At 43.6% G+C, this 23,515-nt stretch overlaps 1 long non-coding RNA gene across 1 annotated transcript; it reads left to right on the top strand.

Annotated features, from left to right (window-relative positions):
• Nucleotides 1-5,336: 5,336 nt before the first annotated feature.
• Nucleotides 5,337-22,976, top strand: LOC130357684 (uncharacterized). Its single transcript, XR_008889223.1, has 4 exons — nt 5,337-5,424; nt 17,156-17,558; nt 19,369-19,468; nt 22,677-22,976. It is a non-coding gene; the product is annotated as an uncharacterized LOC130357684 (long non-coding RNA).
• Nucleotides 22,977-23,515: the final 539 nt, after the last annotated feature.

Here is a 23,515-nt window from a genome sequence, read left to right as displayed (position 1 = left end):
AACCCCCCGCAATCTCCTGAACGGGGCCCCCGCATTAGCGCTCATTGAGAGGTTGACAGTACGCCCCCTCCATGCCCCCTCCTCATACAGTTCTATGGGAGAGGCGGGGAGACATGAACGCTGCCTCCCCGCTTCTCCCATAGAACTGCATGGAGGAGGCATGTTGGCCGCAACATCATGCTGCAGCCAGCACGCCTCCTGCATGGGAGAGCCGCGGCGTTCGTACCCCCGCGATCGAACACTTATCCCCTAATCTGCAGATAGGGGATACGTTGTTTTTGGCCGCAGATGGCCTTTAATTGTAACAAAACTGAACATTACTTTAAGGCCAATTTTTTGGTCAGCATTTGGTCATGATCAGTATTTTTAGACAAAACCTAGAGTGGAAATGACACAGAGAAAAACTATAATAGAAAAACCTTTTTGTGTTTTCGCACACACGTTAATTTTGGCCAAAAATACTAGCTTCACTATAAAATCTTATAAAATGGTAGTATACAGTATAAGACTGCCAACTGCATTATAAACAGGGAGGAGAAAGAGGTCTACAGTCCTGTCAGGATAATGTTTGTGATACAAACAAGAGATGCTCAGACCAATGTCAAACCAAAAGCCCACACACCATGTGTAAGATGTCCAGATGTCCTGTTTACTAAGGTCATGTAGTCAAATAAAGGTTAAATCAAAGAATTACCATGTTTACAAAAGGAAATTAATAACCCAAATACCATGTCAACCATTATAAACAGTACCAGCAATGTCCATGAAACTAACAAAAACCTAGAAACAAAACAGTTTAACACAGAACTAACATACAGTTAAAATAAATAAAAAATAACATGCATCTACAAACTAAATATCTGCTCTACTTTGGGGCAAAGATCTACCAGTTATAACAGGTAGTGTGGAGCCACATCTTTAATGGCATTTTTGTTTAATACTTATAGGGGATATCCAGGATTTAAAATTCCAGGGCCTATCCCCAGCATAGGTCATTAATATTAGATTGGTGGGCAGGGCCGTTTGAAGGAATTTGGGGGCCCCAAGCAAAATGGACATGGAGCCCCCCCCCCCTTGATGTTCACGCATGTCACGCTCTAGGGCCGTAGTAATGCCTGCCCTTGAATTTTGGGAGCACGATATGAGCGAACATCGATACGAGGCCCCCACATTAGGTGCAGCAGAGTTCCCCCCCACATTAGGTGCTGCAGAGTTCCCTCCACATTAGGTGCAGCAGAGTTCCCCCCACATTAGGTGCAGCATAGTTCTCCCCACATTAGGCTGGCAGTGTTCCCCCCACATTAGGTGCAGCAGTGTTCCCCCCACATTAGGTGCAGCATAGTTCTCCCCACATTAGGTGCAGCACAGTTCTCCCCACATTAGGCTGGCAGTGTTCCCCTCACATTAGGTGCAGCACAGTTCTCCCCACATTAGGCTGGCAGTGTTACCCCCACATTAGGTGCAGCAGTGTTCCCCCCACATTAGGTGCAGCATAGTTCTCCCCACATTAGGTGCAGCACAGTTCTCCCCACATTAGGCTGGCAGTGTTCCCCCCACATTAGGTGCAGCACAGTTCTCCCCACATTAGGCTGGCAGTGTCACCCCCACATTAGGCTGGCAGTGTTCACCCCATATTAGGCTGGCAGTGTTCCCCCCACATTAGGCTGGCAGTGTTCCCCCACATTAGGCTGGCAGTGTTCCCCCACATTAGGTTGGCAGTGTTCCCCCCACATTAGGAAGGCAGTATTCCCCCACATTAGGCTGGCAGTGTTCCCCCCACATTAGGCTGGCAGTGTTCCCCCCACATTAGGTAGGCAGTGTTCCCCCCACATTAGGTAGGCAGTGTCCCCCCCCCCCACATCAGATAGGCAGTATTCCCCCACATTATATAGGCAGTATTCCCCCACAGAAATACAGCCTCCAGCCATATACAGTGTATCGCTGGAGGCTGTATGCCTGTGTACTGCCCCACTTCAGTGCTCCAACCACCGCTCCTCCGGTTTGGCCATAGCATTAGTTCCCAGGACCGAAGAAACGGTGGTCGGAACACAGAGGATGACGTGCCGCTGGTCACTTACCAAGCTGGCCAGCGCACGTCTTCCTCCTCCTTGATGCTCCGGTCTTCTGCGCCTCCGTTGCTATGGGCACACGCACGGGATGTCAGTGACGTCCTGGCATGCTCTATCTCCCGGTTGCCTCTGCGTTTCTAACCTGAACGTAGGGCCAGGGCTGCCATCAGAAATTTCGGGGGCCCCTCACACAGCCCCGTGGCCTGCCCCCAATATTATTTTATTTTCTAATTATACATAACACTGTGCTATTAAAGGAGTTGTTTGGTAAAAAATAACGTATCCCCTAGGGGATAAGTTATAGATAACAGGGGGTCTGAGCATTGGGCCCCCCGCTATCTCCTGCACAGCTGGAAGGGGGGCATGCCGTAACCCGCATGAACCGCCGTCCGACACACCCCTCCATGTACCCCATAAAGATACATGGATGGGGTGTGCCGACCCCGGCATCCTGCGGGGTACAGATGTCAGCTTCCATCAAACTGCCTGGGCCCCGCAAAGAGGGTCCCAGCACTTGCACCCCCCTGCGATCGATAACTTATCCCTTATCCTTGGATAGGGGATAAGTTAGTTTTCACCAGACTACTCCTTTAACAGAGGGGCCTACACAAACTATATAGGGGGCTCCATATTGTTTGGGTAGGCCCCTCTGTTAATACTTGCTAGAAACCACAGGGCCCCGATGCAAAAAATTACCTCGGAGCTCCCTACCCATCCCCCTGCCACCCCCAGGGCCATTATTTTTGGTGGGAGTCCAACTGCTGAGACCCCCACCGATCACCTCGGTTGAAGTGGTTCTCCAGCTGTTGGAAAGCTAAAACTCCCATCATGTCTTGAGAGCCTCTGGCAATGGCAGTTGTAGTTTTGTAACAGATGGAGAGACACAGATTGGACACAGTTTTACCCATCATCACTCCAGAACTACAACTCTGATGGGACAATCAGGAGAATACACAATGATATCAGTGACCTGAGTGACGTCTTCTGACTTGAGTGATTTCTTCTCTGTTATCTTTTCTTCTTCATCTGGTACAGAGACAAGATCTTCCTCCAGCTCCATCTTCTCTGCAGAGTCTGACATGCAGACATCATTGGCTCCTCACTTTGTCAGCAGAGCCTCATTCTCTGCATGAAGACAGTAATCATTATAACCTTGCCAGAAAGTGTACCCTAAATAAAATACTGCCCCACACTGTACCCTGAATATAATCCTGCCCCACACTGTACCCTGAATATAATCCTGCCACACACTGTACCCTGAATATAATCCTGCCATACACTGTTCCTACTAAATGTAATCCTGCCACACACTGTAACCTGAATATAATGCTGTCCCACACTGTATCCACTGAATATAATCCTGCCACACACTGTACCCTGAATATAATACTGCCATACACTGTACCCACTAAATACAATCCTGCAACACACTGTACCATGAATAGAATACTGCCACACACTGTACCCTGAATATAATACTGCCATACACTGTACCCACTAAATATAATACTGCCACACACTGTACCCACTAAATATAATGCTGCCACACACTGTACCCACTAAATACTACCACACACTGTACCCACTAAATATAATACTGCCATACACTGCACCCACTAAATATACTGCCACACACTGTACCCTGAATATAATGCTGCCCCACACTGTATCCACTGAATATAATACTACCCACACTGTATCCACTGAATATAATACTGCTATACACTGTACCCACTAAATATAATCCTACCACACACTGTACCCTAAATATACTGCCACACACTGCACCATGAATATAATGCTGCTCCACACTGTATCCTCTGAATATAATACTGCCCCACACTGTATGCACTGAATATAATACTACCCCACACTGTATCTACTGAATATAATACTGCTATACACTGTACCCTGAATATAATGCTGCTCCACACTGTACCCACTAAATATAACACTGCCATACACTGTACCCACTAAATATAATACTGCCACACACTGTACCCTGAATATAGTACAGCCACACACTGTACCCTGAATATAATACTGCCACACACTGTACCCTGAACATAATGCTGCCCCACACTGTATTCACTGAATATAATACTACCCACACTGCATCCACTAAATATAATACTGCTATACACTGTACCCACTAAATATAATCCTGCCACACACTGTACCCTGAATATAATGCTGATCCACACTGTATCCACTGAATATAATACTGCCACACATGCATACACATCATATATACATATACACCCCCTCTTATGCTCTGTGTCCTCATCACTCCTCATCACTCCCATAACCCCCCGCCAAACTTCTCCTCATCACTATTTTAACCCTCCCCCCAGCACCTCTCCTCATCACTACTATAACCAGGGGGGTGGGGGTTATGGGGGGGTGATGAGGAGAGGTGCGGGGGGCACCTCTCCTCATCACCCTCTATAATCCCCCCGTGCACCTCTCATTACCGCCCCCTGCACCTCTGCTCATCACCCCCATAACCCCCCTGAACCTCTCATCACCCCCCCCGAACCCCCCCCCACGGCACCTCTCATCACCCCCCCAGCACCTCTTATCATCCCCATATCCCCCCTGCACCTCTCATCACCCCCAGCACCTCTCATCATCCCCATAACCCCCTGCACCTCTTATCACCCCCATAACCCCCTGCACCTTTTATGATCCCCATAGCACCCCCTGCACCTCTTATCACCCCCATAACACCCCCCTGCACCTCTTATCACCCCCATAACCCCCTGCACCTCTTATCACCCCAATAACCCCCTGCACCTCTTATCAAGCCAAAAACACCCCCACACCTCTTATCACCCCCATAACCCCCCTCACCTCTTATCACCCCCATAACCCCCCTGCACCTCTTATCACCCCCATAACCCCCATGCACCTCTTATCACCCCTGCAACTCTTATCACCCCCATAACACCCCCCGCACCTCTTATCACCTCCATAACACCCCCCTGCACCTCTTATCACCCCCATAACACCTCTTATCACCCCCATAACACCCCCTGCACCTCTTATGACTCCCATAACACCCCCCATCACCCTTGTAGTCCCCTAACCACCATACGCCCCCCTCCACGCCCCGAGGCCCTCCGCGCCAGTTTACTTACCCTGCCGGGGATCGGATGCAATGGCGTGTGGCTGTTGCTCCTAGTCCTGTCAATGGATGCTGGAGATCGCGTGGGGACGTAGGCAGGGAAAGGTCAGGTGACTGAAGTAGACGTCACGTGCGTGCCTATACGGGCACGTGACGTCTCTACTCCAATCAGCCACGACCTTTCCAGCCCCTGACCTGTTTCTTAGGGGGCCCATGCCCTACAAAAAGGTAATTTTGATAGAAATGTGCGGGCCCCCTGGACTATGAGGCCGGTCATATTCCTGGGGGCACCCAGCGGTCAGTGAGTGACCGTCACAGTCACTCACTGACAGGCCAATAAAAAAAAAAAAAAAAAAAGTCCAGGGACGTTCGGGCCCTGATGGCAGCCCTGCGCAGGGCCGCAGACAGTTAATGGGACATCCCTGTGTCCCGAAAACATCTTTCGGGACACAGGGATGTCCTCAATAGTGATGGGGGGAATTGCCCCGTCGCTACAGGACGGACAAGCACCGGCTCTGCTCGGGGCACCTGGCTAGCTCGGGGCCCCAAGCAATTGCTTGGTTTGTCTATCCTGTAGCGACGGGCCTGTTGGTGGGGTTCAGCAATCAGAACTCCCACCAATCAGCTGTCTGGAAGTGCTGTGGAGCTTAGGCGAGTGCTGCAGCCTGTTCACACTTTATATTTGCCAATACTTGAATGTTGGTTGTGCTAGGGATTGAAGCTGTGGCCCATTCAATACTTAGCACAGCTGCTACATGTACAACATTAAATAGATGTGCCATGGCCTCTTCAAACAGCTGATCAACTGGGAGTGCAGAGTCAGATCATCACTGATCTAACATCGATGGTCTATTTTGAGGATATAGCATCATTTTTTTTTTATTCTGAAAACCCCTTTAAGTGTAAAAGGGAACAAGTCAATTAAAGTTATTGATGACCCACACAATTGCTAGTGCAACGGGTCGGTGGAGCTTTTTAGACTAAAGTGCACCACTGGCCTGGCACTAGTACTCCCAGAAAGAAGAAACGATCGTCCTTCAACCATAATTTGAAGTATGGAGAAGCCAAATTAGGCTAATGTAAACTTTCCGGATTTAATGTGCTGTTGCTTCTATTTTCTAGCCATTGGTATAAGTCTTTGAGACAGGACTTCAGTGATAATAGGCCATTGGTTCTCCTTTTATGTGGGTCAAGTATTGGCCTAAAAGGTTGATTATTGCCCCATGTAAAGACTATACTTTTATGCAAACTGATCAGGTCCTGCACAAGACCAGGTATAACCATTATGACCTCGCAATAGAACAAACACTATGAACACCAGCTGACCAATACTAGTGTAAAGGAGGTGCTTAAAATATAACTTTTAATAAAACACAAAAATACCATGTGTATCAGTGCCATAAGTATTAGTTACAATGTCCAAGAAATAATAAATGCTGCTATCAGCCATGTTATATCCGACCTCCCAGAGTGCTATTTGCATGTAGAAGTACCTCACAGGCCAATATACTGTAGTTATCCCCAATAGACAACTACAACTTCCAACGCGTTTGGTGCGAGATGGTCTTGGGTTCACAGCTGGCCTCTCTGCCACTGCGGGAGTGTGCACCGCTGGTATATCTAGACAGAAATCAATGGACTGTACTCCAGCTAAGGGATCATGATCGCCACCTGACCCTTGCTGGGAGTTGATACCTATGTTTGACCTTTCTCAATACCAATGTATGAAAAATATAAAAAAGGATCTTGATTTGTGACATAATATTTTGAGTGCATTGTCGGCTATATATGCTGTGGTTGGCTTTGGGATCAATTGGGGTGATAATTAACAGACCCTGGGGTCCTGAGTTTATATCTTGTATTCATCCATTTATATACTCTGCATTCTATACTCCCCTGAGGATGTCATCGTAACGGACGATAGAAACATGTTGGGAGTTGTAGTTATCTATTAGGAATAACTATATTGGCCCATGAAGTGCTTCCACATAACATGGCTGATAACAAAACATGGCTGATATTTTAGCAGCATTTATTATTTCTTGTACATTGTAACCAATACTCATGGCACTGATACACGTGGTATTTTTATTTTTTAGAGGGAAATAATTAAAAGTTATATTTTAAGCACCTTCTTTACACTAGTATTGGTCCCATGTAAAGACTTAGCCAATTCATGAGAAACCTCTTGTTTTTTTTTTAGCAGATCACTGTGATTGTGTGGCCCTAAAAATCATCATTGGCCAGTGGCATATCTATATCTACCTGTGTAAATTGGGGATGCATGGCAGATGATGACGTAAGTGAAGGGTTACATGAATGATCTATTGAGCCAGGGTTATGAACTGAGCGTCAATATGATTGACATGCACTAATAACAGGCATGGGTCTGATCAATATCAAAGGTTCTAAGTGGACAATTTGTAACAAATAAAAGTGCCTCCTCAGGGCTAGCTTAAGGTATATATATCCACTTGAGTCAAAGTCCCAATGGTCCACTTGTTAACTCATCTTGACAGAAGTACAGAACATTTACTCAGCTCTGCATGGGTTCACCAAAACAATACCGCGAGGGCTCTGGTATCTGATCAGTTTTGCTTGGTGTGAGCAATGTGCCTTTGTACAGTTTCTAAGCCCAGATGAGCTCCTGTTATACAACTTTTGTCTGCTTTTCGTTACTCTTCAACTAATATTTTATGTATCTCATAAAATAATTATAAGAAAGATTTACTTTAGATTCAGAATCAATTCCCTACTATGAACAGCTCACCATGCACTAGCAGTGATTCATGGATAGAACTGTTACTATTTACATAATTACATTCATATTAAGATTACTAACTGTAACGCTGCACAAAGTTGTTACCTACAAAGCACTTGACACAAAATAGCGATCATGAATAAAATTAGGATATAGAACCTTCAGGAAAATAACATATCCAATTTATAAATGGAGGTTGTTCTCAGTAAATGTGCCATGAAATAGATTAGAATTGATTATTATTTACAGACAACATGCCTTCTTTCATAATATGAATGTACTTAAATATATGTCTCTATGTAGGAGCTGCAATTGTAATAAATCAGGCTGCTGAATCAAGGGAAAGATAAAAGATAAAGAGGTTGTTGACAAAGGGCAAATAGAATAAACTTATGGGATGTTCTGTTTCCCTGACTGTATAGCAGCCATTGCTGCACCAATAAGACTGTCCATTATGTGAATATTGCTCTGATCTAATTAAGAACATTGAGTGATAGGGATAACTGAATATAGGGATAGAAGAGATATATCAGACTTGATCAGTTTCTGACCAGGGTAGTAAATATTTTCTTATCCATCACTCATTTGTACAGTACCACATGCACTGTACTGCTCTTTCTTTCTACTTCTTGTCCTGTGCTGTGCGCTACATACACTATATGTACCATATTTCCCTGTACCATGTTTACTGTCAGAGATAGCATTAGAGGTAACAGGCAAAGTGGGCATGTCCCCATGGCCCCCATCCCTGGAGATTCAGTACACTGGACTTTTGGCCTTGGTCCCTAGGGAGCACCACTTTCAACTATATATTTATTTTCAGGTGTGCTTCTTTGCGTGATCACATAGGGGGGGTAATATGATTATTTTAGCAATAATAACAATATTAATAATGATAATATCACTTTTTGTCCAAAATGTAAATACAGTGACCCCCCGACCTACGATGGCCCCGACATACGATCCTTTCAACATACGATGGCCTCTCAGAGACCATCGCATGTTGAAGGCAGCATCAACATACGATGCTTTTCTATGTCAGGGCCATCGCATAAACGGCTATCCGGCAGCGCAGACTGCTTCAGCTGCCACCGGATAGCCGTTTACGGTGCCCCATGAGCTCCGGGGATGTCTCTTACCTGTCCTCAGGGCTCCGGCGCATCCTCTTCGGGATCCTCTGCATCGTCGGTGCTCTCCATCGATGTCATCACATCGCTGCGCACGCCGTCCCGTCATCCAATAGGAGCGGCGTGCATAGCGACGTGATGGCGGCGACGGAGAGCGCGGATTCCAGGGAAGAAGAGGCCTTACCGGAGCGTCGGGGACAACTCGGGGACGCGGCGACAGCGATGGATGGCGACATCACGGGCAGTGGTGATGAGCGGTGACGGTCCGGAGCGGCAGGGACAGGTGAGTACAACTTCCTCTAACAGTGGTCTTCAACCTGCGGACCTCTAGATGTTGCAAAACTACAACACCCAGCATGCCCGGACAGCCAACTGCTAACTACCTGGGTGTTGTAGTTTTGCAACATCTGGAGGTCCGCAGGTTGTAGACCCCTGTCCTATACTTTACATTGCATGGATCCCTCAACATGCGATGGTTTCAACAGACGATGGTCCATTTGGAATGGATTACCATCGTATGTTGAGGGACCACTGTATACTGTTATGATCTGCATTACATGTACTGCTAACTACCTGGACTATATGAAAAGTTCAAAAGCCAGCCATAGGGGGAGATTTATCAAAACCTGTGTAAAAGAAAATTTGACTAGTTGCCCATCGAAACCAATCAGATCATTTTTTTTTTCATTTTTTAGGTCTCTGAAAAATGAAAGAAGCGATCTGATTGGTTGCTATGAGTAACTGATCAAATTCCCCTGTGCACAGGTTTTGATAAATCTCCCCCGATGGTCTCTAGGTAAAATATTCTTTATTCCAGAACAAATGAATATTTGAGGACATGTATAACAGAAGCCAAGACACAGTGCTGGATCATTCATAAGTAGAGAGATCCCATGTGTCTTTCTAAATACTTTTCCGGTAATAAATTTGCATGTACAATGAATTTAAAGCATTTGTATCCAAGAACCAATCAAAAGAAAAAAAAAAAGGAAAAACATTCTTAAATAAGCCCCAGAAAGTGAGTTCATAACAGAAGGTTTCAGTATTAAAATGTATTTAAAGGGGTATTCCAGGTTCTTTTTTTATTTGACTATACTACAGGGGCTGTAAAGTTAGTGTAGTTCATAATATAGTGTCTGTACCTGTGTGTGATGGATTTCTCCCAATTCTTATGTGATTTTTCACCCCAATATTTATTTTTACCAGCATACAAAATTACTCATGTCTCAGGATTTCCCAGGCTGCACTGTGTCGAGACCTGACATCACAAGTCAGGGGATCAGAGGGAGTCTGTCCTGCTTCAATGGGTGTTCTTTTTTTCTTTAATGGGAGTTCATTTTGCAACAGCTGTAGGCACCCTGATCAGGAAACACTGGTGTATTGCATTGAAGGGATCACAGGTGTGTTTCAATGGGTGGGGCGGCTGATGTGTGGGAGGGAGGAAAGAGACCTCATATTACAAACTATGAAACTATGGGATGTGTAGTTTAGAGAACGAAATTCAACAGGAAATACCTAGTTCTGGCAGGTACGTGCTACTAAAATTACCTTATGGTGGATAACCCCTTTAAGGACACTGATTTAAAATAGGATGGGCCCATAGAAACCTATGGTTAGACTTGGTGTACAGTATATGTTAGCAGGTTTATCCACCAAGTTTTCTTTCCTATATCATGTGTATAAAATTTGAACTGCCTTCATTCTAATATGGAATTATATTGAGGTGCAAGTATCCTTTGGCTGGGTTTACACGGACGAAAAATGTGCAGAATGTCCCCATGAAAAACAGGTGCGGACATTCCACACATTTGACTAACTGGTCGGTGCTAGGACCACTCGTAAATGCGCCATGTTATAGATGGCAATGCATTCCCTTGCAGTCTCCGCAGAAAGAATAGACTTGATTATTCTTTCTGTGGACACTGGAATCTGAATTTCCGTGCCAGAAACATCTGGTGCAGAAATTCCGCTGCGTGAACAGTGCAGCAGAATCCCATTGAAATCGATGGGACTCTGCTGCTGTGGAATGTCCTTGCGGAATATTCACGCGAATTCCATACGAACATTCTGCCATGTGAACATGGCCTTTCTATCAGGGCTACCCATAAGCAATAACATTTTTTAGCCTTGACCCTTGCCATGAAGCAATGCCTCAAAGTGTCGGGTTTAACAGAGTGTATAATCAACTTGGCACCTTGCAGAGTGTTGGATTAGCTGCAGGAAGTGGTGGATAGAACATGTACAGAGTCAAATTAACTATTAACTTCCTACGGTACTGAAAATGGTAAGATCCTTGCCAATCCAAGGAATGGTGCAAACATCAAAATACGTTGACAAGTGATGTGTTCTGCATTTTTTTCCCTGCTAAATACTGTAGTTGAAATATGGCAAAAATGCTACCTATGTAAACCTATGATTAGAGGTGTTTATTATGTAACACTGAATTTATGGATTTCTGGATATGCTATTGACATATACTATAATTACATTGTGTGCAGGCAGGCAGCATGGTCCATGTTCCCCTTTGCTACTTTAAAATGTTGGGTGGTTTAAAGGGGTACTCCGGTGGAAAACTTTAAACAGAAAGTTAAACAGATTTGTAAATTACTTCTATTAAAAAATCTTAATCCTTCCAGTACTTATTAGCTGCTGAATAATACAGAGGAAATTCTTTTCTTTTTGCAACACAGAGCTCTCTGCTGACATCATGACCACAGTGCTCTCTGCTGACATCTCTGTCCATTTTAGGAACTGTCCAGAGCAGCATATGTTTGCTATGGGGATTTTCTCCTACTCTGGACAGTTCTTAATATGGACAGAGATGTCATCAGAGAGCACTGTGGTCATGATGTCAGCAGAGAGCTCTGTGTTCCAAGAAGAAAATAATTTCCTCTGTAGTATTCAGCAGCTAATATGTACTGGAAGGGTTAAGATTTTTTTTAATAGAAGTAATTTACAAATCTGTTTCACTCTCTGGCACCAGTTGATTTTCCACCGGAGTACCCCTTTAAGTTAGGTTTTTGCCAAGAGTTTTGCCTCCCCCCCAAAAGATGGTGTTCTCTCTGCTACTGGCATGGCCTTTTATAGTTCACACACGCTAAAGTTTATAAAAAAAAATAAAAAATCATCAGTTCATAATGGCATCTGGGTGAGCGAAAATTTATAGCTGACGGTTAGAGAGAGAGAGTAGAGTAAAGAAGCCGGAGCACAGCGAGCGCTGAAAATTGAGATCAGAGTATAATTCTGAGCTAATTACAAGTGGGGGTAAATCTATGGCGGTACGCTATAAATTCACACGCCTGGGCTGGGGGGGCCAACATAGTCTTGCTACAGCAGAAAAATGTCTCTGTCACTATAAGAAATATTTGGCTTTTAATTCCTGGAATTTCCAGCATGCACATTTGACTTGGTTTAACCCTTTAAAAAAAAATATGCATTGCAGTAATACTGGCGAGAAAAATGCAACAACGTAATGCGGACAATTAGATTCAAAAAATGCAGAAGTAATACTCCTAAAAAGACAATTACATATACTACATATTGCTATTACTGTAAGATTATTTTAAAGGAACAACTCAGGCAAAACCAATATAAAGTGTGATGCTTGGTGCAGGGCCTGATGGATGGAGCCTGAGACAGGGATTCTCTGTTTTGTGCTCTCGAAATCCTTGTGTATAGTCCAGCGTTTCCCAGCCAGGGTGCCTCCAGCTGTTGCAAAACTACAACTCCCAGCATGCCCGGACAGCCTTTGGCTGTCTAGGCATGCTCGGAGTTGTAGTTTTGCAACAGCTGGAGGCACCCTGGTTGGGAAACATTGGTATAGCAAGCTATAGCCTTGCAAGGAAATGTTGCTGTCGATTTGCAGCAGACTCTAACCTTAACATTGCAGAGTCTGGAATATTAAGCAAACATCTGAAACAAATCCTGGCATAAAGGGTTTGGTAATGATTTGAATATCTGCAGTGATTGTTTCTGACATGTCTAAATGGGAGCCCATTTAGCTGGTTGTCCTGGGAGCCCAGTGGTGCTCTGGTTTGGCACCATACCGAGGAAGTAGAGGAAGGAACAGTAGGGCAAATAACCTGTAACCATTAGGCTAGGTTCACACGGTAGAATTTCTGGGAAGAATTTCTGCCGGAGATCAAGTCGGCGCTAGGACCGAGCAGACTGCATTGCTGCCCCATAGATTGCAATGCATTTCTGGGTGGATCTTTTGGGAGATCTGTCCAGAAATGCATTGCCCTCTATGGGGACGGCAATGTAGTCCGCGCGGTCCTAGTGCCGCCGGCTCGATCTCCGGCAGAAATTCTGCCCAGAAATTCCACAGCGTGAACCTAGCCTTAGTGGCAGCAAGGAGGAATGTTTCAGAGACTGCTCAGACTTGGCCTGGTAAGAACTAAAAGAGATCTTTTAGTGGGTGTGAGAGGCCTGAGGACAGGTCCGGCGTTAAGGCGGGGCAAACTGAGCAATTGCCGGGAACTATACTGCCAACCTAATGTGGGGGAACTATACTGCCAACCTAATTTTTGGGAACTATACGGCCAACCTAATGTGGGGAAACACACAGCTAACCTAATGTGGAGAACTACAACCTAATGTGGAGGAACTATACTGCACCTAATGTGGGGAACTACAACTTAATGTGGGGGAACTATACTGCCAACCTAATGTGGGGGAACTATACTGCCAACCTAATGTGGTGGAACTATACTGCCAACCTAATGTGGGGGAACTACAACCTAATGTGGGGAAACACACAGCTAACCTAATGTGGGGAACTACAACCTAATGTGGGGGAACTATACTGACAACCTAATGTGGGGGAACTATACTGCACACCTAATGTGAGGGAACTACAACCTAATATGGGGGAACTATACTGCCAACCCAATGTGGGGGAACTATACTGCACACCTAATGTGGGGGAACTATACTGACAACCTAATGTGGTCAAACTACAACCTAATGTGGGGGAAACTATACTGCCAACCTAATGTGGGGAAACATACAGCCAACCTAATGTGGCGGAACTACAACCTAATGGGTGAAACTATACTTCCAACCTAATGTGGGGCAACTACAACCTAATGTGGGGGAACTATACTGCCAACCTAATGTGGGGGAAACTATACTGCCAGTCTAAGGTGGAGGAACTATACTGCCAACCTAATGTGAGGGAACTACAGCCTAATGTGGGGGAACTATACTGCCAACCTAATGGGGGTAACTACAACCTAATGTGGGGGAACATACTGCCTACCTAATGTGGGGGAACTGTGCTGACAACCTAATGTGGGGGAACTACAATCTAATGTGGGGGAACTATACTGCCAACCTAATGTGGGGGAACTATGCTGCCAACCTAATGTGGGGGAACTACAGCCTAATGTGGGGGAACTATACTGCCAACCTAATGGGGGGAGGGGACTACAACCTAATGTGGGGGAACATACTGCCTACCTAATGTGGGGGAACTATACTGTCAACCTAATGTGGGGGAACTACAACCTAATGTGGGGAAACACACAGCTAACCTAATGTGGGGAACTACAACCTAATGTGGGGGAACTATACTGCCAATCTAATGTGGGGGAACTGTACTGCCAACCTAATGTGGGGGAACCATACAAAATTGTACTATTCTGATCCCTATAACTCTTTTATTTTTCTTTATATGGGGATGTATGAGGGTCATTTTTTGCGGTGTGATTTGTAGTTTTTATCGGTACCATTTTTGGAATTTTCAATTGCTTTTTAGATATTTGTTATGGTATTTGAAGTGACCAAAAAATGTGCAAATCTGGTTAGTGCACTATTATGACTTTTGATTTTGCCCAGGGCCATTTTAAGCCTAAAACCGGCCCTGCCTGAGGAGGTTGAGAAAAGGGACAAACATACTGGATTTCAATTGCTGTATTGTTCTCTAAGATAGGTGGAGCTAGAAAAGTCTGGCAGTGGCTTACCTCTCTCCCTACAGAGAACACATTAACTGAGCAAAACATTTAACTGTATGGAGAGATCAGGAGTGATATCTGCAGGCCGAACAAATGTTTTGCCAACAACTGCTGAAGGTGGATGGTTACCACAACACACTGGAACAGATTTATGAAAGCTGTCTAAAAGAAAAAAAAACAGTGCAGCTTTTATTTCTTAAAGCATTACTGTCATTACAAACCTTTTGACATGTCATGTAGACATGTCAAAAGTTTTGATCAGTCAAGGTCTCGATTACCTCGACCGACCCCTAGTGCACTTCACTTTCCAGCTTGGTGTTACATCCACTTTGCAAATGATGGGCTCTATAGACTATAATAGGGCACATGTCCTGCAGTGATCACCAAGTGAGGGAGACCACCCTCCCCCATATGTAGACTCCAAGTGCATGGTCCCTATATGCCACGAGATGTTATAAATGACAAATTGTTGCTTGCATTCAAGAGGGGGTTAAAAGACATGCATTGAGGGGTAACGGTATCCCACTCCTGCTCCAACCATAGCATGGTGTAAGGAGTTGGTTTGGAACCCGCCCCCATGATTGTGACCACAGTTACAAGGCCATACCCTACCTTTGCATTCCTCTAATTTCACATGAAAGCATACAGAAATTTCTAAGAAAATGGCACCATGTTTCATTGGATGTTTCCTCACATATTTTTCCTTCTGGGGGAGAATAGCTCTGTACTAAAGTGCCATATATTGGTAACATATGTTGCCACATGGTGTGCCTATGGCCTACCAGCATACAGGCTTCCTATACTGTGTGTATGTAACCTAAATATGTAATTATACCGCCAATATGTCCTAATCGCTTTGGCATCAAAATGGTCTCACAATGTATTTTATTTTAAGAGTATGTTCACACTGTGTAATTACGTGCAGTGAACATGAACATCAGTGTTAATGGGTCTTCCACATGATCCGTTAACACTGAGATATTGATCGGTGCAAAGAAAGAACATGTTCATTCTTTGCGTGGAAGTCTGCGAGCCCTACATTGCTGTGAATGGTGATGGGGCCACGGGGTCCTACCGCCAAAGTATTTCAGTTGTGGCCGCCAGATGGAATTTCCATTTGCGGAATTCTGCGAGTGGAGATTCCGTTCACAATACTCAGTGTGAACGTACCCTAAAGGTAAAAGAAAAGTGGAAGCGGCCCAGAGAGTCAGCTGAGGTCTATGACCATGAAATGTAATCGCTCAAATGAAATTTTCTTTGCACTAGTCCTCCAAGTGAGAAAGTCAGTTTTTTGTTTCCGATATTGAGCTAAATAAATATTGCCTAAGCTATAGGAAATGTGGTCCTGCAGGTACACTGGGGACTTAACTTAATGTAAAGGGTATATAGTGATGGGGGGAAGTGCCAATAGGAAAGTGTAGTTGGATGTATTGGGTATCTGAGAACCATCTTGTCAAAACTCACAGCCTTCCAAGCAAACTCAAGAATAGCTAAAGAAAATATAGATTTTCCAGCAGATTTGGAATTCAAATGACAACGGACTTGGCAGCCAGTTTAGAAATAGTTTTGTTATTTTGGTAATACATTCTTTAGCATATGGGTGGCTCAGGGCTTTGCACTATTGGCTTGTAGCACTGAAACCCTGGGTTAAAACTAGGTATTTATGTTGAGTTTGAATGTCCTTTAAATTTTTGCATGGGATTTCTTTCAAAAAAATGTTCAGTTTGATTGACCCTTTATAAAACTAGTCCCACCATATTTGTATATTCCTACGATGATGAAAAGCTGATGTTGCTGTAGAGCTCCAGAAAGCGTTGATGCCCATCCATGTTTATCGAGGCACAACAACACGTCCATGTGTGCTAGGCTGGGTATTCCTGCCCACCCCTATTCCAGTGGCATCTCTATGTGTTTAGATTACATACAACATGCTTTGAATCACTCACATACATGGAAAGTTGTGTAGCATTAGGGCAGATCCAAGTATCCCTGCTCTTATAGTGGTATGCCATTATTTTATGAGGTTTCTTAGTAGAGGACAAAAGGTTAAAATGAACTGTCATGGGAATGACACCAAGAATGTGCATTCTAATTCTGCACTATAAATCTCTTTGCAGGGTGTGTATTCAGCCTCGGGTTCTCTGGGTGCAATAGAAGACATTACAGACTATTTCCAGACCAGACTGTGGCAGCTGACCTTACATCATTTGTGGTATATCCCCACCCCTGCTAAATACCCTTGTGTATGTGTAAATAACCATACAGCCATTTTTGTTTTTTGCTGCGTGATAGCCGTCCACAGTTTTTATTAATTCTCCAACAAGAAAAAACAGGTATAACTTCTCAAGCTTTTGAAAGCAGTATGGCGCCGCAGGACTCCTGGTGAGCAAGTCTGCCTTCCCAGCTCAACTAATCATAGAATCTCACCAGAAAACCTCCAAATGGGACTTCACTATGAATTCCACTAGAACACCACCAAATAAAAAACAAAAGAAGAAACACAAATGCGAGGGAGGGCAGGTGAGTCTGCTCCAGGAGCCAAACAGGAAGAGGAGGGACACAACTAAAAAGGGGGGGGGGGGTAGGTGAGGGGTAGGAGGAAATGCTGATACGCCAAACCAGAACTAAACCCCGCCCCATGAAACCTTATTGGTGCACCCAACAGTTAACCCCTTCTATCAACTTACTGATGATGCAGGAGTGTCTATGCCCTAACCCAATGATATTTATATTTCCATTCACAGACCCATATGAGGGCTTGTTTTTTGTGTGACCAGTTGTACTTTGTATTGACATCACTCATTTTACCCGAAAATGTATGGTAAACCCAAAAAATAATTTATTGTGTAAGGAAAGTTCGCAAATTTCAGGGGATTTGTTTTCATACTGTACACTTTACAGTAAAAATTACATGTTTTCTTTATTCTCTGGGTCAATACGATTAAAATGATACCCATGGTTACATACAATTCTATTCTTGTACTGCTTTTAAAAAATCTTATACTTTTTTTTACAAAATCAGTACGTTTTAAATTGCCCTATTTTGACTACCTCTAACTTTCTTATTTTTCCGTATTTAGGCATCTCTGAAGGCTAATTGTTTTGTGCCATTATCTGTAGTTTGTTTTACTACCACTTTTGCATATATTTGACTTTTTGATCGCTTTTTATTCATTATTTTTTTGATGTGACAAAAAAGCAGAAATTTGTAACTTTTTTTTTTACATTTATGCCGTTAGCTGTACGGGATCATTTACATAACATTTTTATAGTTCGGACATTTAGGCACCCGACAATACCAAATATGTTTAATGTTTATAGTTTTTTTTACGCTTTTTTGTATTAATATGGGGAAAAGGGGTGATTTAAAACTTTATTGGGGGAAGGGCTTTATTGGGGGAGGACCCGCCATGAATTAAGCGAGAGCAGCTCCTGCGCTCGCTACACAGCTGCACCTTAAATGAACGGCCCTGTGCATGAAGTATCGCAGTGCAGCAGCGTGTCCTTAAGGGGTTAAAGGGGTACTCTGGTGGAAAACAAATGTTTTCAAATCAGCTGGTGCCAGAAAGTTAAACAGATTTGTAAATTACTTCTATTTAATAATCTTAATCCTTTCAGTACTTACATGCTGCTGTATGCTCCAGAGGAAGTTGTATAGTTCTCTTCTGTCTGACCACAGTGCTCTCTGCTGACACATCTGTCTATGTCAGGAATTGTCCAGAGCAGGTGCAAAATCCCCATAGCAAGCTTCTCCTGCTGTGGACAGTTCCTGAAATGGACAGAGATGTCAGCAGAGAGCACTGTGGTCGAAAAAGAAATACAGCAGCTGATAAGTGCTGGAAGGATTAAGATTTTTACCCCTCAAAGGACAATGGGGCACTCTGAGGAAGAAAAGGTTTGGTCTTAAGGAGCAACAAGTCTTCTTTACCATAAGAACTGTGAATTTATGGAACAGTCTACCTCAAGAACTGGTCACATCAGGAACAATTAATAGCTTTAAAACAGGGTTAGATACATTCCTAGAACAAAATAACAGTAATGCTTATGCACGAATATAATCACATCCCTTCCCCTTCATCCACCATACCCCTTCCCTTCAATTCCTTGGTTGAACTTGATGGACGTATGTCTTTTTTCGACCATACTAACTATGTAACTATAGATAGAAGTAATTTACAAATATGTTCAACTTTCTGACGCCTGTTGATTTAAAAAAAAAAAAAAAATTCCCATCAGAGTACCCCTTTAAAGTAAGTAGGACTTTAAAAACAGCTCTGCACTATTATAGTGCCACCACCTGTATCTAATCACTCCCTTTCCCTCTGTTTAGTCTGCAGGCTTTGCTTCAGCAGCAGTTCAGGGCTTAACCTGTCAGCATTTGTGGCAGCAGGGAGGAGTATGTCAAAGAGATTGCTGAGACTTATGGCCTGGTAAGAACCAAGTCCTGGTTCACATAAGCGACGATCTATGCTCAGGGGTGCTCTGTTTAATAAATACTTTCAAATGATGAGAGGATAAAAAAATACTACAGTCAATGGGACTGTCTGGAGTCGGGACCCATTGGTGTCCATTGTGCAACAGACTGTCCAGGTCCGTTGTTTGTCACTCTTTACTACTTGTAAAATAGGAAAAGGAGGTGTTTTAAAATCTATTAGGCGAGGAGCTTATTTATATATTTTTTTAAACTTTTTTTTTCTTTACTGTTCAGTGCTATGCATTGGCATAGCAATAATCAATACAATCGGCAATCTACTTGTATAGTCTGCCAGGCGGTAGACCATACTAGAGCACCACCGAAGCTGCTGTGGAGAAGGGGAAGAGAGCTCTGGCCACTATATTGACTTATTGGATCACCGCAATCTCACTGTGGGTGGTCTAATGAGTCTCTTTATACCGCAACTGCTTTATGTGCCGTAATCAGTATTGATCACGGCATATAAAAGGTTAACGGGCGACTTCAACGGGATTGCTGATGTCTGCCATAAGTGGCGAGGTCCCAGCTGTGCATGAAGCAAGTGCAGCTCCTTGCTTCATGTTCATGATGTAAATGTTTGTCAGGGCACCATGACATAAATTTACGTCATGGGTCCTCTAGGGGATAATCTCCCCCTGTATATATTACTGGCAAACAGCCCAGTTCTGGTCCCACCCACTGAAATATAGAGGATGAGAAAAATCTGAATACTATGGAGGGGGCTCTTAAGGGCTCAATAACAGCAATGGGGCACTAAAATAACCTTCTCACCCCTCTGAAGGTTATTTAAAAAAAGCCAAGCTGATTTTTAGAAATCTTGTAAAAAGACAGTGTTATTGCAAGTATAATGTTCAAAATGGGAATTCAAATAAGTAGACCTAAGGAACACTTTAACCAAGGCTTCAGTGGCAGTTTTCCCCCCAAAAATGGCAAGTGGAAACACAACCCAAAGATGTAACAAATTTAGCAAACAGCCTGAGTCACTTTAATAAATCTGGTGCATTCTTAGAAATGTCCACATTGCGAAATTTCCATGCAGAATTCCATGAAAGAATTCTGCTGTAAATTCTGTCAACATGTAATGCCCAATAATTTCAATGGGATTCTGCAGTCCCATTTAGACAGCAGAAATGTTACTCTCCGCATTCCGCAAAAATATTAAACCATTCTTAGAGTTTGTGGAATTCTGTGGCAGAATCCCATTGAAGTCAATTAGGTTTGCATTTCGGCAGTATTCTGTATTCTGACACAGAAATTCTACCGGATTTCTGCAATTCTGTTCAGCAATCTTTGCTAAACAGAATTTGTGTGGAATTGTGGAAATTTCACCATGTGAACATAGCTTAAAAGGGTACTCCGGTGGAAAACTATTTATTTTAAATTCACTGGTGCCAGAAAGTTAAACAGATCTGTAAATTACTTCTATTAAAAAATCGTAATCCTTCCAGTACTTATGAGCTGCTGTTTACTACAGAGAAAGTTCTTATCTTTTTGAATTTCTTATCTGTCTGACCACAGTGCTCTCTGCTGACACCTCTGTCCGTGTCAGGAACTGTCCAGAGCAGGATAGGTTTGCTATGGCGATTTGCTCCTACTCTGGATAGTTCCTGGCATGGACAGAGGTGTCAGCAGAGAACACTGTGGTCAGACAGAAAATAAATCAAGAAAGAAAAAAACTTTCTCTGTAGTATACAGCAGCTAATAAGTACTGGAAGGGTTAATATTTTTTTATTGAAGTAATTTACAGATCTTTGTAACTTTCAGGCACCAGTTGATTTAAAATAAATTGTTTTCCACCGGAGTACCCAATTGACCCATTTTAAAGTCAGTGGGATCTGTTGGGAACAGTTATTGACTGTTGTGCAATGGACCTGTTTAGTGGCCTAAATTTACTATAGTAAAACCACCATCATTTTGATGCAATCTTAGAAAAACTGGCTTAAAGGACTTCTACCACATTATTAGGCATTTTCCACACTTTCTGGACACTTTTCCATTATTTCTCCAAAAGGAGCAAGTCCTCTGTAAAAGGGGCATAGCTTCTTAGAAACGCCAAACATTTCACTTAATTCTAGCCCACACTCTGGAGCATGTTTAAAAAAAAAAAATAGTTAAAGGGGTACTCCGGCCCTAATACATTTTATCCCCTATACAGAGGATAGGGGATAAGATGTCTGATCGCAGGGGTCCCGTCGCTGGGGAAACCCGCAATCTGTCATTCGGCACCCACCTTTGTGAGCTCTCCACAGCGCTGGAGGCTCAGAGTGTGCGGCGTGATGACCACGGGGCCGGAGTATTGTGATGTCAGGACTCCGCCCCATGTGACATCATGCCCCGCCCCCTCAATGCAAGTCTATGGGAGAGGCCGTCATGCCCCCTCCCATAGACTTACATTGAGGGGGGGCGTGAGGTCACACGGTGTCGTGACGTCACGGTACTCCGGCCCTGTGGTCGTCACTATGCACACTCTGAGCCTCCAGCGCTGCGGAGAGCTCACAAAGGTGGGTGCTGAATGACAGATTGCGGGGTCCTAAGCGGGGGGGGGGGGGGTTCCCTTTGGATAGCGGATAAGATGTATTAGGGCCGGAGTACCCCTTTAATATAAGCTTACACTTAGATTCACCAGATTCATTAATCAGTCTGATACACCTTGATGAGTCTGTCTGTTGTCGCAGGTAGATTGGTAAATCTGGGCCATTTTCATTTTTTGGCCCCGAACTGAGCCTGTGACAGAGCTCTTCAAATGGAGCTGAATGCTGATGTGCACTAAGCCTTAGATTGTTTATACTGTCGCAATGAGTGAGATTTAGCAAACCTTGTGCAAAGCAAAAGTGTAGTAGGTGCCCATAACAACCAATCCGATTTCTTCTTCTATTTTGAAAAGACCTCTGAAAAATGAAAGCTTGAATCTGATTGGTTACTATAAAGTTTTAATAAAACTTACCCTATGTGTTTTGTGTGTGATCATGTAGGTCTCCTCGAGGTAGTCAGTGGTTTTCAATTCCAAAAACCTGATAAAAAATTACTATCAAAAACTGAAAAAATGGTTTTGTTGGAGCTTTTGTGGATTTGCTCGATCAGCATGGTACTACTTACAATGTCTTTTAGTATATTTGTTTAAATTGGGTATATCCATATTCTTAAAACCAATCCACTTCATGCAGCTTCTCATCAGACATGGAAACTTGACTTAGTACACCCCATAAGGGTCTTGGATCATAAATTCAACAGAAGACAGAAGAGGTCTCACTTCAGACCACCCCTCACCTTGCAGAATCACCATTCCTTGATCATTGGTCATCATTGTGCCAATAAATCCAAGGCTTGTCTAAAGGTCAAGCTCTCAGGCTTTCTGGAATATTATGTGCCATATGGTGCATTAAAACTTCCTCCTCAAGAGACACTTCTGTGGCCTGAACTGCACTAGACATCCAGAAGATTCCGTATTGATCTTGTATTTTATTCAACAAATTAAAGGAAAGACTGTTACAAATATGTAATTTTCTTGTTTCTTATTTCATTACTGTTAACAAGTCAAATTATGTTACAAATTCATCATATAAAATAGTGCTAGAGATATCTAGGCCTTCATGTGCTCCCCATGACAGCAACTGAGATTCCATTTTTCCAGATCACAATAGTTTTATGAGCAGCAGAGACATTTTGTAGGGTTGTATGTGTTGTAAGTTTATTAATTCATGAGTTTTTTCCTCATTTATTTACTATTCATTAATAATGACCTCTCCCCTACTAATAATGCCCCCTCTCCCCTAATAGTATTGCCCCCTTCTTCAGTAATAATGCTTCCTTCCTCATTTATAATGCTGTCTTTCTTTGTAATAATACTACAATGATCCCTCAACTTATAATGGCCTCAACATACATGTTAGGAGTCACGCCGCGGCGGGACATGCTGGCAGCGGACACACTCCTTCTCTGCTGCCCAGCGTGGTCTGCACTGTGATTCGCATTCCGCGATGCGATCGCGCCCAGCCCACTGCCC

The sequence above is a fragment of the Hyla sarda genome, chromosome 2 (genome assembly GCF_029499605.1).
Source record: "Hyla sarda isolate aHylSar1 chromosome 2, aHylSar1.hap1, whole genome shotgun sequence".
Lineage (NCBI taxonomy): Eukaryota > Metazoa > Chordata > Amphibia > Anura > Hylidae > Hyla > Hyla sarda.
This window is presented reverse-complemented; position numbering and strand designations above follow the sequence as displayed.